Source organism: Hyperolius riggenbachi, chromosome 2 (genome assembly GCF_040937935.1).
Source record: "Hyperolius riggenbachi isolate aHypRig1 chromosome 2, aHypRig1.pri, whole genome shotgun sequence".
Classification (NCBI taxonomy): domain Eukaryota; kingdom Metazoa; phylum Chordata; class Amphibia; order Anura; family Hyperoliidae; genus Hyperolius; species Hyperolius riggenbachi.
The window spans coordinates 398,960,660-398,979,959 of record NC_090647.1 but is presented as its reverse complement, the minus strand read 5'-3'; the positions used below and the strand labels follow the sequence as shown (position 1 = coordinate 398,979,959).

General features: G+C 42.9%; 1 protein-coding gene across 2 annotated transcripts in view; it reads right to left on the bottom strand.

The window, feature by feature from the left end:
* Positions 1-19,300, bottom strand: part of LOC137546849 (C4b-binding protein alpha chain-like) — an 865,201-nt gene that overhangs the window by 670,727 nt on the left and 175,174 nt on the right. The window lies entirely within an intron of this gene.

Here is a 19,300-nt window from a genome sequence, read left to right as displayed (position 1 = left end):
CGGTCTCTGGTCCTTAAGGGGGCAGAGAGCGCTGATACTTAGAGACACTGAAGCGGAAATTTTTTTTGGGATATAATGATTTGTATGTGTAGTACAGCTAAGAAATAAAACATTAGGATCAGAGACATAAGTCTAATTGTTTCCAGTACAGAAAGAGTTAAGAAACTCCAGTTATCTCTATGCAAAAAAGCCATTAAGCTCTATGACTTTTAAAGTCGCAGAGAGGGCTGTCTTCTGAAGTTTATTATCTCAGCTATCAGTGAAGAATTTTATTTTTCTCTGCCAGAGGACAGGTCAATAGTTCACAAAACTGCTCTGAAAAAAATCATTTAGAATGCTGAGTAGTGTGTAAACTGCAAATATTAAAGAATGATGCAATGTTATAAAACACAATATATAACTGAAAATAAAAATGAGAATATTTTCTTTGCTAATAATCTTCTAGTAATTATCCGTACTACACAACCAATTCAATATATCATTTTTTTTTTCCGCTTCAGTGTCTTTAAGTGGTTAAACAATACCAGTTGCCTGGAAGCCTTGCTTATCTATTAGTCTGCAGTAGTGTCTGAATAACAACAGAAACAAGCATGCAGCTAATCTCGTCAGAACTGAAAATAATGTCAAAAACATATGCATATGCTTGTTCAGGGTCTATGGCTAAAAGTATTAAAAGCAGACGATCAGCTGGATGCTCAGGCAATGGATATTGCCTAAAATGGAAAAAATATGGCAGCCTTCATATCACTCTAGCTTTAGTTGCCTTCTAAATATGACTGTGCTAAATGAAGCTTTCACAACTAAAATTTCTGTCTTGAAATATGTGACCCAAATGCATCTACACCATGGTTCAAATTATTAGGCATATTATATTTCCCTTTGACTTTCCTAAATAGTGGATGCAAGTGGCAGTCAGCATCAAACAACAAACAAAACAAACAGAACATTTATATCGCGCTTTTCTCCTGGTGGACTCAAAGCGCCAGAGCTGCAGCCACTAGGACGCGCTCTATAGGCAGTAGCAGTGTTAGGGAGACTTGCCCAAGGTCTCCTACTGAATAGGTGCTGGCTTACTTAACAGGCAGAGCCGAGATTCGAACCCAGGTCTCCTGTGTCAGAGGCAGAGCCCTTAACCATTACACTATCCAGCCACCGCATCATCTTTCAATCATCAACCATGATTGATTAGAGCATAACTCAAATGTTACTGAACAAAAGTCCTCATGATGATCAGCGCTGCATAATATATTGGTGCTTTATAAGTACAATAAATAAATAATAAAATAAATGATAACGTGATTTTTTGAAATAAAGAAAAAACTTAAATTGCACTGTTCCAAATTTTTAAAGTTACGGGGAAATTTCAGCATAACCGCATAAGTCCAAATATGTATACTTGAGTAGGCTGGGGTCTCTAGTTTTCAAAATGGTGGGCTTTGCTAATAAAGACTGATTTTTTACTTTTCGTACAAAAAATGGCCTTGAAAAATCAATTGGTGCTACATGTGGTGATAAGGTATCATTTTAACCGTGACAAGCCAGAGAATAGATTTTGGCGTCTTTGAGAGCTGAGGTCTATGTCATGTGAATTTTATTTTTTTTTAAACGCCAAAGTGAAAAAAAAACTAAAAAGTACAATTTTCAAAGTTAGGGGGCAATTTCAGCAAAACCGCATAAGCCCAAATGCTACAAAATATGTAAATCTGTGTAGGCCTGGGTCTCTAGTTTTCAGAATGGTGACATTTATGGCTTTTCTTGATTGTTCCACACTCCATGGGCTTTGCAAAAAAAATAATGACTATTACTTTTGGTACAAAAAATGGCCTTGAAAAATCCATTGATGCTACTTGTGGATAACAGTCTGCTGTATGCCCAAAAAGCTATCTGATTATGTATATAGGGTATCAGTTTAACCGTGACAAGTGACAAGCAAGAAAATAGTTTTGGGGTCTTTGAGAGCTAGGGCATATGTCATATGAATTTTTTTAGTGCCAAAGTGAAAATTGTTATTTTCATATACTCTGCACCAAAATAAAACACTTGTAAAAAAAAGTGTCAGAATTGAAAAGAGAATACCTAAACAATTACTTTAGGGACTCAACTTCTTAAATATTTATGGTATGGCGTGTTACTGTTATATTTGCAGATAAGAGCTTGTAATTACTGATATAGTACAATGAGAAAACCAAGAACATTTGTCACCATACATTATACTAGGAACATGATGTAAATGTTGTGATCACCAGGACAAATGGGGAATTGAAATGTGATGGTTTTATCTACAATATTGGGGATGGAATTGGAGAAAAAAAATGTTTTTTCATTTTTGCCTTGTTTTTCCCTTTAAAATGCATAACAAATAAATGAATTACTGAAAACAAATATCATCACCCAAAAGCCTAATTGGTGGCGAAAAAAAACACGATATAGATCATTTAATTGTAATAAGTACTGAAAAAGTTATTGGGGAATGAAATGGAGGAGCGCTTAAATGTGACAATTGCTCTAGTCAGCAAGGGGGAAAATCCCTCAGTAGAAGTGGTTAAAAGGACCAGAAGTCCTGCACATCTAGAGGGTACAGAAAGGCCACACCTCCTATTAGCATCAGTATTAGTTGTTTTCAAATTATTGAATGAGATAATAAACCGGCCAGTTCAAAATAATCAGTGAGGCCGATTATAGCACATGAATTATCATTCTTGTTGGATATCCATCACATGGTCCTTCGTTGTAATTCCTACACCGTTCATCTGATTTGGATGCAAATACCCTAAAAGTTGACAGTCTGCAGTTAACGCACGTCGTGTTCATTTAATTTCAAATCCACTGTGGTTGTGTATAGAGTCAAACATTTTTGAATTGTGTTGATGCCCCAATACTTATGGACCTGACTGTAATACTGATGGTAATAGGAGGCTTCTGTACCCCTAGATGTGTAGGACTTCTGGTCCTTTTAGTAATTGCTTTTTATAATACGTGTTATCAATAAACAGGACATTGGTAATTGTATTAGATAATTTTTTCTTCCTTTTGAATTGTCTAGATAGTCTATGGAAGAGGTCTTAGACCCAAAGGAAGACACAGCATTAACCTCCCTGGCGGTAAACCCTGAGCTACACTCAGGCTACCAGACAGGAGCTCAATGCAAAGCAATGGAGCGCAGCGGACGTTTTTATCCACCTCCTGGGGGATCCAGATGCGGGCAGCCATTCTACTTCCTCTCCGTTGAGGCTTCGAATCACTCTGGTGAGATCGACATCATTGATCTCACTACAGAGTTACAGCACCACCCAGAGGACGGAGGAAAAATTGCAGCGCTGGAGCCCAGGAAGGTGAGTGAGGGCAGGAGCTGCTGCTGGCATTATTTTTTAATTTTTTCCTGGTTTTAGGATCTGAAGCATTCAGAAAAGACCCTACAATCCAGAAATAATCATACCGCCAGGGAGGTTAATTAGATCAGTAAACCATAAAGGTAGCCATACATAAGGCGACTTGGCGGCGGATTCGACCATCCAATTTGATTATTATAATTGGAAACGACTGAAAATCTGTGCCACCAAGTGCATGCCTGATCGACAATGCGACCAACTTTGGGCTGAAATTGGTCACATTAGTCGATCAGACATGCTGCAAGATGTCGGGCTGACTTGCACGATTATGTGCATGGCGGTAACTGTGTGCAATATCGGGACAAGCGACAAAACACGACCAGACCCCTGATGCTGTCCCCCTTAATGTGACCCCCTGGTGCCCAGTGCACTATACATTAACTGTCCATGGCCGCTGCTTGTCCTCCGCTTGCTCTGGGCGCATTTCTTAGTCCATAGACGCGCCCCACGTGGTTGCCGGAGTAACAGGGCACATGTGTGATGTCACACACTTGCCCACGTTACTAGGCAACCACGTGGGGTGTGTGTGTGTATGGATGTGCAGGTATCCTGGAGCCAGTGATTTAAGTGATATTCCATCAAATGTCTGTTAATATTGGATGGCAAATTCAGGTAAATGATTAATATCAGTCAGATAATTTAGCTGTACTAAAATAGACATATATAGAGCGGCCTTTACACTGTTAAATGATATCTAAGGGCTAACAATGTGTAATGTGCATGCAGTGAAAACATTAATGTGTCCCCATGTGTCCTCCTGTGTCAGTCTCCCCATGTCTCTTCCTGTGCACCTCTCCCCATGTGTCTTCCTGTGCACCTCTCCCCATCCCCATCAGATCTATAAGGCCTCTTTTCCACAGACGGCTGAACTGGTCGTTTGTCGAGCAGCCCAGCCGCTGAACTGACAGCCACAAGCACCATTCGACTTAAAGTACATGCAACTGAATGGTAGCATTCGGTAACATAGCGCATGTCACATTTGACACACGGCACCGCTATACGGCAGCAAAAAACTTCTCATGTCCCACTTGCGCATTGACACAAATTCATGGAGGAGCGGCCTGTCTACTGTCCATGGTGTGCGCTAGCAAGAGCCCAGACGATGGACTGGAGCAGCTGACAGGTTGTAAAATCATTGCCTTGAGCTGCTTGAAGAAAAGAGGCCTAATAGTTACCGTATAAACTTGTGGTTAAGCCAATTTAAAAAAAGCCCCTGTCCACCCCTCAAAAAATATGGGTCTGCCTATAGACAGTGGCCCCCAATGTTTGACCGTAGCACAAACATGCAGAGCACATGTTCAATGCGTACTTGAAACCATTGCTACTTTCTCTTTGCGTCTCCAGAGCTCAAGACTTTTTGTTATCAGATTCATTTACCGTATGTGACCGAACGGAGCCTGGAGCTATAGTGGCAAGTTGAAAAGCTTCAGGGGAAATGTGAGGATTGGAGCTGGAGTGAGGACAGGTTGCATGCAAATTGAATGCAAATTGTATGCAGCTTAGAAATGGGTCAATCAAAAATGGCAGGCAGAACATTTGATTAGTCCAGCTCCAATCTGCATCCTAGCTGGAATTATTTGCTTTCCAGTGACAAGACTGTACTCTCTGTAAAGTGCTGTGGAAGATGTCAGCGCTATATAAAATGCTAAATAATAATAATAATTGCTGCATCTGAAATGACCAACAGCTCACATGTGCAGCACCTATAATAAGCTATCTGCACACTTCGCATTTAATTCAGATGCAAATCATATGCATAACTATTACTTAACATGCAAACGGGAAACTCAGGAATACAGACTGGGAGCAGCTAACCTGGTAGTTACATACTAGCAAAATTATGGAAAGGGAGGAGGTTGCGCATCCCTAAAAACATGCTGCAATTGACTGGTTAATCGCTCAGGCATGCACCACCTCTATTAGGCTGAAAATGCATGCCCTGCGTCCAAAACAAATGCTACATTTATTATACTATGGAGGAACTTTGGCTTCCACTATAGTTTGTATGCAATGTATAATATACTGGACACTAGCACCACGGTGAGGCAGACCTCCGGGCAAGTGGCCTAACCTAAATTAAAAACAACATATGTATAACCTTTCCATAATAATAATAATTGACCAACTCTACTGCTGAAACACACACTCCCAGTTGACTCTAAAATGTCAAAGGGAAGTTTATTATGGTGACTCTCGTCATAACCTTTCATGACTCCTGAAAATACTTTCTACTAAAAACAGAGACCCTGAGCAGTGTCCTAAAAAATAAAAAACTGGACTAACCTTGGGCTTCCTCCAGCCCACTGTAGCCCGTGAGGTCTCCAGCATCCTCCTGGCCACTTCTGCGGTCCCGCTGGCAGCTCCGGTAATCCGTCGACTTTGGGTGAAGTTGCGCATGCTCGCCCCCACTGTTCACCCGTCGTGTCATCACGCCTGCAGCCATAACAGTCCTGCGCATTTGCGGTTCTGTCTTTAGAGAACCGAGCATGCGCAAAACTCTTACAGTGGCCGGGCTGATGACGCGACAGGTACGCAGCAGGGGTGAGCACACAGGACTTCACCCGAAGTTGGTGCATTACCGGAGCCACCAGGGGGACTGCGGAGGGGGCCAGGTGGATGCCGGAGACCTCGTGGGCTACACTGGGCTGGAGGAAGCCCCAGGGAAGTCGAGTTCTCTTTTTTTTAGTACACCGCTCAGGGTCTCTTTAAGCCCTGAACAGTTAAATTCAAGCTACAGTCCCCACTGTAAGGTAGTCTATTACAATTGTAGAAGATTAGTTGTAATCTAGTTTAAGTAATACTGGTTCATTTTGTGAATTGTTACATAGTTTGAAAATATCTATCTATCTATACTGGATATGGAAAGAAAGCATGGATTGGACAAAGACAGACTAAGGCCCAGTGCACACCAAGCGGTTTTTGGAGCGATCCGCCGGCCGCATCCGCCTGTAAAAACGCTTGGCTAATGTATTGCAATGGGATGGTGCACACCGGCGGTTTGAGGTTTTTGCCAAGCCGCAAACGCGCCTCCTGCTGCGCGTTTGCGGTTTTCGGAAGCGTTTCGTCCTCAATGTAAAGTATAGGAAAAACACAAACTGCTCTGAAAAACGCTAATTCAGAGCGGTTTGCCAGGCGTTTTTGTTACAGAAGTTGTTCAGTAACAGCTTTTACTGTAACAATATGTGTAATCTGCTTCACAAAAACGCACCCAAAACCGCTAGGTATGTTTAGAAAACCTCTCTAAACATACCTAGAATCGCTCTGAAATCAGCTCCCAAAACCGCTAGCATATTGCGGATCTGCTAGCGGTTTTGGTGTGCACTGGGCCTAATTGTGGATGGGCAGAAAAGCTAAACATTCATATTTCCATGTATAAAAGTAAAATTGCTTGAATATCAGCAATATTTACCATAATTTCCAGACTTTTTTGATAGAAAAAAAATGCCAAAGAAAAAACGTGATGTAACCACAAACACAAAATTACAACAAATTTTGATTATACTATCTATACATACACTATCATTAGGAGTCTGCGTTCAGATCTAATAAATTATGTTAGGTATGCCACAAGCAGGACAATGACAGACATAAAGCAGAAAATTGATATGCAGCCGATACCAATCTTAAATTTCAGCAGAAATAACATTTAAAAATGTATTGAACTGCTGTCTCCATGTGCTTTATACCGCTCAATACACTACAAACCTATGCAGCCACTGATCTCTTGCTATCCCCTCCTTTTGTGTCCTTTAGATTGGTAACCATTCCATTTAGATTGTTAACCTTTGGCAGGGACCTAACTCCTTGTGTATCCTACATGATCATTGCCCACAGAGTAGTATGAGCTTGAATTATTGGGAAAACTACTCCACTGCATGATCTGGTACTGGCCTGCATTCACTAAGGGCTGTGCAAAGAAAAAACATTTAAGGACAGTAGCCTTCATAACCTATGAACAAATATGTTATCGAGTTTCCTCCTCGCCTAAACTTTTTCTCAAATTCAACCAAATCTCATTTTTTTGAGGTCCTTAGTACCTAGATTCTCAGAGATAAGCCGTATTACGGCCTTTGAGGATCCATGTATTCAAAAGGACCACCAAAAATGGATTTGGATGGACCCAGATTTACACCCTTCTTTCTGCGAAATCTTACTACTCGACCCCAGCTCATGACTACATGACTAAATGGGAATCTGCCCTGTCTCAACGTATCTCTATTGAGGACTGGGAATCCATATGGCAGTATGCTAAAGATTCATCAATGTGTGTACAAATCAAGGAAAACATTTATAAAATACTACTCAGATGGTACCTGACCCCTGCTTTGCTCTCCCGTATATTTCCTGGAACCTCTGAGCTTTGTTGGCAAGACTGTGGGCTTAACCACTTACCGACCGCCCACAGCCGATGGGCGGCTGCCAAGTGGACGCCTTAAGGACCGCAAAACGCCGAACGGCGGCGGGTCCTTAAGGCTTCACCGGCCAGCGATCGCGTCATTGATGACGCGCGCTGCTGCCGGCAAAAGGCCCCGTCCATCTGGCGCGATACCCCGCCGGCCAATTAGGAGCAGCGGGGTTTTAAAGCGCCGATCGGGCCAATAGAAAGTGTATAATACACTTTGTTTACATGACAAAGTGTATTATACAGGCTGCCTCCTCCTCTTCCGCACTCTTCGTCGTGCGACCATCAGAGGAGGAGGCAGCCCTGTCAGTAAGCAGCAAAACACCGGTTTTTCAACCCACAGACCCCCCGATCGCCTACCCCAGCCCTCAGGACCCCCCCAGCACACCCCTGTGTACACACAAGCACCCACCAATAAACCCATCAATCACCCCCTGCCACTATCTGCCGATGCTATTTATTTTGATTAGGTCCCTAACTGCCCCCTAGGGTCCCCTGATCACCCCCCCTACCCTCAGATCCCCCCCAGACCATCCCCTGTATACTGTATACAATTTTATACATCTGCATTACCCACTGATCATCTGTCTATCACCTGTCTATTACCCCTTGTCACCACCACCCATCAGAGCAGATCCTAAACTGTCCCTTGGGGGCACCTGATCACCCACCCAGACCCTCAGATTCTCTCAGACCCTCCCTCCTGATAACCTCCCCAGTGCATTGTTTACATATATTCTCCCCTGTAATCCTTCACTGATCTCCCATCGCCAGCCCCTGTGTCTGCCACCCATCAGATCAGGACCCAGTCTGCCCCGTGCGGCCACCTAATCAACCCTCCTCACCCTCAGATCGCCCTCAGATCACCTTCCTAGTGCATTGTATTTGATTGTGCTGTAATTGTATTTGATTGTCCCGTGATCGGCTTTGATTGTCCCGTGAATGGCTTTGATTGTCCCGTGATCGGCTTTGATTGTCCCGTGAACGGTTTTGATTGTCCCGTGATTGGCTTTGATTGTCCCGTGATTGGCTTTGATTGTCCCGTGATTGGCTTTGATTGTTCCGTGATCGGCTGTGATTGTCCCGTGATCGGCTGTGATTGTCCCGTGATTGGCTTTGATTGCCCTGTGATTGGCTGTGATTGGCTTTGATTGTCCCGCGATTGCCCTGTGATTGGCTTTGATTTCTCGTGATTGGCTTTGATTGTCCTGTGATTGTTTCTGATTGCCTCTGATTCCCCACTCGCCACCACCCCCCTGTCACTATCCTAGTGATCTAAAAACAGTGATCAGCGAAAACTGTCACTTTTTTAGTATCACTAGTGTTAGCAGTTAGGCCAGTTAGTTAGGCCCCTTTGTAAGTGTCAGTTAGTGCTCAGCCCACTGCACCACAGTCACTAATTAGCGTCATCACCGTCACTAATCAACATTGGTACTATATAGTATCTGTAAGTGATCATTACTGATCGCAGTCAGATCTATTAGGGTCACTAGGATCCACTAAAAAAACGCAGTGTTTGCCCGATCAGGTCTGATCGTTCGCCTGCACTTGCGTTCAGCCCGCCCCACCGCAGTGACAGAAATTTTTTTTTCTGATCACTGCAAATAACACTGTACACTAGCTGTGGCACTGTAAACAACAGTTTTGATTTTTTTTAATCAAAAACTCAGTGACCACAGCTTTCTACCTCTCAAATACTCCCTTTCACAAGGTAGGTGCTCTTTTTCCTGGGTAGTCTCAGAGGAATACCCCCTACATTTAGCAATCCACCATGGCAAAAAAGGGGTATTCCGATGATGAGGTATTCAGGTACATGGCCCAGTCGGATGAGGACGATTGGGACGAACAATTCGATGAATCATCTGGGTCAGAGTTTGAACCTGAATTGAGCAGTGGCTCACTGACCAATAGCGATGACGAGGTTGAGGTCCCGGCTACAGCCAGGCGTACCACACCCCATGTCGTTGGACCGCAGGTGGCGCAAGATCAGCCTCAAGGGCAGCAGAGTGGTGTTAGTGCTGGTCTGAGATTTCATGGTGGGGCAGGCACCAGCAGCACAACATCTCCTGGACCTAGCACCAGTACTTCCGTAGACCCTGGTGAAGTGGCGAGCACCAGCATGGAAGTTGAAACTGGTACGGTGGCACGTGCAGTGAGATCCCAGTCGCAACCACCAAGAAGACGGGCCCGTACTACCCCTACTTTACCAGAGGTGCTGGCAAATCCAAATTGGCAATCCCCTGATACCGCCACACCCGTACTGCCCCCTTTTACCGCCTAGTCTGGAGTCCAGGTGGAGACAGATAATCTAGGATCGGTCCTAGACTTTTTTTATCTGTTCATCACCCAGGATCTCTTAGACCTAGTCGCGGCAAAGACTAACCGTAAAGCCACACAATTTCTAACCGCCAATCAGGATGTCTTCCTTGCCCAGCCTTTCCGGTGGAAACCAGTCCAAGTTTCCGAAATTAAAATTCTTTTGGGCCTTCTCTTACACATGGGACTAATGAAACAGAATGTGTTGCGGTCTTATTGGTCTACGGACCCAGCATGTCATGTTCCCCTGTACTCTGCTGCCATGTCCAGGACACGATTTGAGAACATCCTGCGCTTCCTGCACTTCAAAGATGACGAAACCTGTCATCGAAGTGACCACCCTGCTTTTGACCAGCTCCACAAAATTCGGCCCCTCATAGACCACCTGTCATCCAAATTTGCAGGTGCTTATACCCCAGAACAGGACATTTGCGTAAACGAGTCCCTCATACGTTTTACCGGGCGCCTTGGCATCAAACAGTACATCCCAAGCAAGCGTGCCCGGTATGGGGTGAAACTGTATAAGCTCTGTGAAAGGGCCACAGGCTATACATCTTATTTTAGGGTCTATGAGGGAAAAGACTCTAAATTGGAGCCGGTCGGATGCCCTGACTACCTGGGGAGCAGTGGAAAGGTTGTGTGGGACTTGGCGTCACCCTTGTTCCAGAAGGGGTACCATCTTTATGTGGACAATTAATACTCAAGAGTGGCCCTCTATCAGCACTTAAAGTTAGAAGCAATCCGATGCTGTGGCACCATGCGGCCTAGTCACCGGGGCTTCCCCCAGTGGCTCATTACCACCAGACTTCAACGGGGGCAGAGAGCCGCCTTGAGTGCTGACAACCTGCTCTCGGTGAAATGGAAGGACAAGAGGGACGTTTACTTTCTGTCCACCATTCATGCAGACACGACAGTCCAAATTCAACGGCGAACTGAGGTCATCGAAAAACCCCTTGTCGTCCACGAGTATAATACTAACATGGGAGGGGTGGACTTCAATGACCAGAGGTTAGCGCCCTATTTACTTTCCCGTAAAACAAGACGCTGGTATAAAAAAGTGTCTTTTTATCTAATTCAATTGGCAGTTTACAACAAATTTGTTCTCTACAGTAAGGCTGGGAGAACTGGATCGTTTCTTCAATTTCAGAGACAGATCACTATGGAACTCCTGTATTCAGGAGGTGTCCGGGCCCAACCCCAAGATGCAACTAGCCGGCTGCATGGAAGGCATTATGCCTATCTGATTCCATGTACCCCAGGTCAACGCACCCGAAGAAAAAGTTGTCGTGTCTGCAGCAGGGCTGGAACAAGGCGTGACACTCCTGTTTATTGTCCCGCCTGCCCTGTCCAGCCTGGCCTATGCCTAGGGGGCGTGTTTTGAGAGGTACCACGAGCAGGTACACTATTAGAGAGTAGGGAACTCCAGACACAGCGGTAGGCACACAAGGGTCTCTCAGTGCTATTTCACACTGCTGAGATGCGTTAGGGCAAAATGCCTAGCGAAAAGTCACACTTTGCGGTCCCCCCCTACGCCCGAAGTGCTTGACTTAACGCTAGTGCATGCCTACGTTACTGCGTGGCTTCTGCGGCAATTTCGGTCGGCCCCAAAGTCATGTCAGTCTATGGCGACGCAGTTCATTACTAGGTCGAATGCTACTCTTGCGGTATTCCCTGAAGGTCTGTTTTGGACGATACGGTGCGGTGGGCTCGACCCACCGGATATGTCAATATGCAGTGTGAAACCAAACATCTGGTTTTGAGAGACCGTAATACACAGGGCTGCCAGAAACCTCTCCTTTCACTTGGGACAAAATGCGTAATGTACTTCGCCACAACAACGATTTGTGCGAAAAAAACAAACAAAAAAAAAACAAAACAGGTAAGCAAAAAAGTTAATGTTTGGTTTGCAATGTTAAGGTTTTGTTTAAAAAAGTTCTAAGTTTATTAATGTTAATGAAGTAATTGCTTTGCTGCTTGCTTGTTTTTTGTTTTTTTTTTTCTCTTTTTCCATCCATTAACCTTCCAGGTGGACCGAGCGAACGACTAACCAGCTGCAGCACTGATGGTGCATCCTGACAGAACATTGCGCGTCTGTCGGGTTACACAAAATCGGTGCATGCAGCGCTGCAGGACGAGAGTTCTCCTCTGCAGTCAAAAAGATATGTTTGCCGAAGTATATGGGCCGAGGAACGGTGTTGGGGTTCATATGCTTTGGAAAGCACTTAGTATCAAAAAAAGACCTCTGGCAATGATTTGATCATCCACATCGATCGGTGTGAATGGATAAATCGGGTTTGCCAGGGCATACGAGCAGAGTGGGTTTGGACGTTTTTGGGTGGCAGCTCCTATGTCCTGGCAGACGCCTTCCCCTTTTTTTTCACATTTTTTTGGCAGATATTTATTCATCCACATTGATTGATTGATTGTTTGACGTTCATTTTTCCTTTCAGCCCAGAGTGCATTACCCGTATGCCCAATATAAGGAATATAGCAGAAACTCCTAATGCTGGCCATACATGTAATGATTGCAGAGACCCTAAAATGCAAGGACAGACACCACAAATGATGCCATTTTGGAAAGAGGACACCCCAAAGTATTCCGTGAGGTGCATAGTGAGTTCATAGAATATTTTATTTTTTGTCACAAGTTAGCAGAAATTGTTGTTTTGTTTTGTTTTTCCCAAAATGTCATTTTCCGCTACCTTGTGACAAAAAATAAAATTTTCTATGAACTCGCCACGGCCCTCATGGAATACCTTAGCGTGTATTCTTTCCAAAATGGGGTCATTTGTGGGGTTTGTTAACTGTCCTGGCAAGTGGGGGGGTGCTAAATTGCAAGCACCCCTGTAAAGCCTAAAGGTGCTCATTGGACTTTGGGTCCCTTAGCGCAGTTAGGCTGCAAAAAAGTGCCACACATGTGGTATTGCCGTACTAAGGAGAAATAGTATAATGTGTTTTGGGGTGTATTTTTACACATACCCATGCTGGGTGGGAGAAATATCTCTGTAAGTGACAATTTTTTTGATTTTTTTTTTTACACACAATTGTCCATTTACAGATATATTTCTCCCACCCAGCATGGGTATATGTAAAAATACACCCCAAAACACATTATACTACTTCTCCTGAGTACGACGTGTGGCACTTTTTTGCACCCTAACTGCGCTAAGGGGCCCAAAGTCCAATGAGTACCTTTGAAATCCTAAAGGTACTCATTGGACTTTGGGCCCCTTAAGCGCAGTTAGGGTGTAAAAAAGTGCCACACATGTGGTATCGCCGTACTCAGAAGTAGTATAATGTGTTTTGGGGAGTATTTTTACACATACCCATGCTGGGTGGGAGAAATATCTCTGTAAATGGACAATTGTGTGTAAAAAAATAAAAAAATTGTCCATTTACAGAGATATTTCTCCTACTCAGCATGGGTATGTGTAAAAATACACCACAAACACATTATACTACTTCTCCCTAGTGCGGGGATACCACTTGTGGCATTTTTATGCACCCTAACTGCGCTAAGGGGCCCAAAGTCCAATGAGTACCTTTAGGATTTCAAGGGTCATTTTGAGACATTTGTTTTCAAGACTACTTCTAACGGTTTAAGGTCCCTAAAATGCCAGGGCAGTATAGGAACCCCACAAATGACCCCAATTTAGAAAGAAGACACCCTAAGGTATTCCATTAGGAGTATGGTGAGTTCATAGAAGATTTTATATTTTGTCACAAGTTAGCGGAAATTGATTTTTATAGTTTTTTTTCCCACAAAGTGTCATTTTCCGCTAACTTGTGACAAAAAATAAAATCTTCTATGAACTCACCCTACTCCTAACAGAATACCTTGGGGTGTCTTCTTTCTAAAATGGGGTCATTTGTGGGGTTTCTATACTGCCCTGGCATTTTAGGGGCCCTAAACTGTGAGGAGTAGTCTTGAAAACAAATGTCTCAAAATGACCCTTGAAATCCTAAAGGTACTCATTGGACTTTGGGCCCCTTAGCGCAGTTAGGGTGCAAAAAAGTGCCACACGTGGTATCGCCGTACTCAGGAGAAGTAGTATAATGTGTTTTGGGGTGTATTTGTACACATACCCATGCTGGGTGGGAGAAATCTCTCTGTAAATGGACAATTGTGTGTAGAAAAAAATCCAAAGATTGTCATTTACAGAGATATTTCTCCCACCCAGCATGGGTATGTGTAAAAATACACCCCAAAACACATTATACTACTTCTCCTTAGTACGGCAATACCACGTGTGGCACTTTTTCGCAGCCTAACTGCGCTAAGGGGCCCAAAGTCCAATGAGCACCTTTAGGCTTTACAGGGGTGCTTACAATTTAGCACCCCCCAAAATGCCAGGACAGTAAACACACCCCACAAATGACCCCATTTTGGAAAGTAGACACTTCAAGGTATTCAGAGAGGGCCATGGTGAGTCCGTGGCAGATTTCATTTTTTTTGTCACAAGTTAGCAGAAATGGAAATTTATTTTTTTTTTTTTGTCTCAAAGTGTCATTTTCCGCTAACTTGTGACAAAAAATAAAATCTTCTATGAACTCATCATGCCTCTCAGTGAATACTTTGTGGTGTCTTCTTTCCAAAATGGGGTCATTTGGGGGGTATTTATACTATCCTGGAATTTTAGCACCTCATGAAACATGACAGTTGGTCAGAAAAGTCAGAGATGCTTCAAAATGGGAAAATTCACTTTTTGCACCGTAGTTTGTAAATGCTATAACTTTTACCTAAACCAATAAATATACACTGAATAGTTTTTTTTTTTTTTTTTTTTTTATCAAAGATATGTAGCAAAATAAATTAGGACAAAAAGTTATACAGAAATTTTACTTTATTTGAAAAATGTCAGCACAGAAAGTTAAAAAAATCATTTTTTTTGACAAAATTCATGTCTTTTTTTGATGAATATAATAAAAAGTAAAACTAGCAGCAGCAATCAAATAGCACCAAAAGAAAGCTGTATTAGTGACAAGAAAAGGAGGGAACATTCATTTAGGTGGTAGGTTGTATGACCGAGCAATAAACCGTGAAAGCTGCAGTGGTCTTAATGGGAAAAAAAAAGTGCCTGGTCCTTAAGGGGTAGAAAGACTGTGGTCCTCAAGTGGTTAAGGGGACACTCAAGCCCCATTTTAACCCCCTTCTGGTAGAAGATCCAGAATCTTATTTTTCAAGTTCTAGAGATACAGTAACTATCCCCTGGACCCTATATTCATGCTGTTGGGTAAATCTTTTTCCCCAGCTCGTAAATTCAATAGAATCCTTATTTAGAGATGTCGCAAACATCAGATTTTGGATTCACAAATGTCAAATCCAAACTTGCTGTAAAAGTTCAGATTTGCACAAACCTGGCAAACCTCCATAGACTTCAGCGGGCAGACCAAATTCCCAAACTACAAAGACTGTTTCTGGCAACAAAAGTGACGGAAAACTTGTTTCAAAGGCTCTAACACATGGACAGGGGCATGGTGGAGGGGGATCCATGCCAAAAGTTCCACCAAAAATTACGTTGACGCAGTCAGGTTTTAATCCCTAAAGGGCAGAAATCACAGTACATTTCCACATTTGAGGAAACAGGCTGCTTTAAAATGTCCAGAGTGGTAATGTAAGGGTTATGCCAGCTTCACACTGACAGACAAAACTCTGGCAGACCAAACTCGGCATTTAACGCACCGCAAAGAGTTGTTAATAGTTGAGACTCTCAGGACTTAAACGTTAGTCCTCTTGGCCGCAGTCTTTGTGTAGTGGTTGCCGTGCTAATGTGCACAGGTTGGCGAGAGTGCAGGCCATGAAGGTTTTCCAGCCCCTATGGTCGGGCTGAGGTAGCTCAATGAAAAGTAATTTTGTTGTGTTACACAATGAAAATAAAGTGCTTGAAGTGAATGACCGTAAAGTGACCCAGAAAACAATGGTTTTGCAGTGTGGGCCCAGTGTTAGCCTACTAGGCTGTATTGAATGATCACCTGAGGTGACCAAAGGTTTTGCCAAAACTTAAGCAGCCGATCGATCAAATTTGGACTGTCCACAATGAAGCAACGACCTTCTCCTCTTGGGTGTGCCCCCTACACACTCATATAGGTTCATTGCTTCATTGTGATACGCAAGCTTCCTCACCATGACAAGGTAACGTAGTGGGATGTGGGTGTCAAAAACACCCTCTAGTGAAAAGATACAGGAGACAAAAGTGGGAGCCCAATGGTGTAGTATGTCAATAACAACAATAGAACGTAATAAAAGTAAGACACTACTCACAAAGGTGGATTGCAGAGGGGCAACCGTCCACAGGAAGCAGGTGGAGACAACAAACCCAACTCCACTCAGGGTGGTCCCTAGGGACCTGTATGCGGTCGCTCTCCTTGGTAAAAAAAAAAGGGGGGACAGATGTCTCCACCCCTCAGACGGGTGAGGTAAGTGGGTATGATTGCACAATAAGGGTAAATCGAGTGCGACGTCTAGACCAGGTATCTCTTCTATCCACATGTGAAAATGAAAAACCCACCATAGCAACACAACCTTCCTTCATCACCCGTTTTTGTTCTAATCACAATAAGATTAGGTCAGTTTTAAAGAAACACTGGACAACACTACAGAAAGATCCCTACTTATGCCCAAACTTGGATGCCAGACCCAGACTAGTTTTCAGAAGAGCAAAAACATTAAAAAACATACATGCACCAAGCAAACCTAGAGCCCTTACCTCAGACGAACCTTTCGCTTACAACAGACCATGTATACTTAGATGTAATTCCAAAAAATGTCTGGCATGTGAATACCTACATCCAGGTACTCTCTCCTTCACATGTAATATTGCACATGAAATATTCAATATTCACCAATCTTTCAGTTGTAACACAACATATGTTATCTATTTGATAACTTGTCCTTGTGACAAGCAATACGTTGGCAGAACAAGCCAACAGACAACATAAAAGAAATACTAACAAAGCATACCCTAAACATAGCCTATCCAGGCACTTTGCAGAACATTATGATTCAAATTCAAAACTTCATTTTTACACCAATTGAACACATCCCAGATAACCTTACAGAACGGATGGCTCGATTGCGAGCACGGGAGACGAATTGGATCTTCAATCTTAGAACACTTAAACCAGAAGGGCTAAATGCGTGCCTGGAACATAATTTCTGATCCCTCCCCCAAGCTACCTACGTTTTCTGCCAACACTACCTATAGCTTTACACCTTCCTTCACCTTCATCTTTTTATCATTACCCCTCCTTTAGGTCATACCACCAAATTTTTTTCTCCATGCTCCCCTACTCACCCCCTCCTTCCGCACCACTTCCCCCACTTCCCTATCCTTTTAATTGCCACACTCTCATCCTCACACCATGTAATCATGAGGTATATGTATTTACACTCACTCACAACCCTATACATATTTTGCAATATTTCTCTATATGTCCCCAATAACAACACATCCACTCCTCTCTATTAGACACCACATCGCCATCATCACCCCATTAAAGCTAATATAATAACCGTTTACCATTAAACTATTTACTGATCTCCCTTAATATTCCTCATATAAAAATACCCTTATCACCTCTTATTTACAGAATAACATGGCATAAATAAATATTTTTACATTCCAACACGAATCTTCTAATTTCTGTAGCAACCATTGCAAACTCTAACTCATTCATGAAAAAATTCTATTTCTAATCCTATGCTGCCATGTAGTGGTGATAAAAATACATTACTTAGCATTTCACGAAATTCAGTCCATTGAAAACATAGGACTGGCAAATACAATGGTAGCCTATAAGGCGACCTCTTTCAAAATGGCGCTGCCTAAACTTCCGGTAGGAGCGGCATGCGTGATGACCTCACGCACAAGCCGCACTCCTCCTCACTCTCGGCGAGCGTGCAATCCTGCGGCCGCCAATTACATTCACAATCTATTTAGCCCAGCGAGAGATGCCTGCCGCTAGAGGCTCCCTTTGCCGAACTTGTCATCTAGTTTGGTAAGTGAATCTTAACCCGCTCTTCATTACTGTCTGCTGACAAGCGCTCCCCCTGCTGCTGGACATTCAGATGATGCACATTATGTGTTTTTGTATCTTACTTTGTGACCAGCTCTTTTTAATCTGCAGATAAGCGCAGACTAGAGTTTAGCACTGTCTGCTGTGTGTTTCTTTCTCCCTAACTTCCCTCTTTACATAGAGCTGGCCAAGTCTCGCCAGTACTACATTTTTCATCGCCAATTGATTCATGTATGTAAATAATTTAACGACAACTATCAATCCCCCTAGGATTTTTATACATATAGATTTGCAGCAATTCTATTACTTACTCACTATTTATTCATTTTTAATGACATTTCCTATCAATCCCCTAGGATTTTTATATACATTGATGTGCAGCAATTCTACTATTTATTCACTTTTATAATGGTTTCTAAATGTATACATTTGTAGCATTTTTATTTATGCACACCTCCTGAATACTAATAACTGTATCAGTTGTTAATACTCTCATTTAATTATAATATATATGAACCCATTCTCTAGGTGTGGATAAGAGGATATAAAATCAGATTGAAAGTATGGAAATATGCAATTTATGTGATAATAATGTTATGATATATATATTTATTAAGATTCTGGTATACTAAGAAGCTTTTTTTTTTTAACTGAGGAGGCACTGTTTTTGGCCTGAGGAAGCGGGCCCTGACCCGCGAAACGCGTTGCCTGTGCTACTATTAAAAACCTTTGTTAAATACAAAGATTTATTCGTCATTGAGGTAAGCTACCTCAAATTTATTTCCTGTTTTAAACTGCTTTTAGATGCTTTTATTACACCAGGGCGCCTCTTATACCCTTATTATGACAAGGTAACGATCACAAAGAAGAATTAACATCATGTACATGCCTGTTTTTGTTGTTGCAGCCTCAGTTCAGCACCATAGACCAGAAAAATTAGGCATGTACACATGACAGAAAAAATATTTTTTTAGCCTTAAAAATTTAGGATCCACCTGTGGAGTGGAGTCCTGGAGTTCTGGTCTGGACACTGTTGGTGGTGACGGAGAAGTCAGTCGGTCATGCGGCGTGCAGAGATGCTGGGTAAGGACTGACTTAGTCTTTGGGCAGGCAGTAGCCCTCCAGGACCCATGCCTCATTCATTTTGATAAAGGTGAGGTAATCCACACTTTTCTGA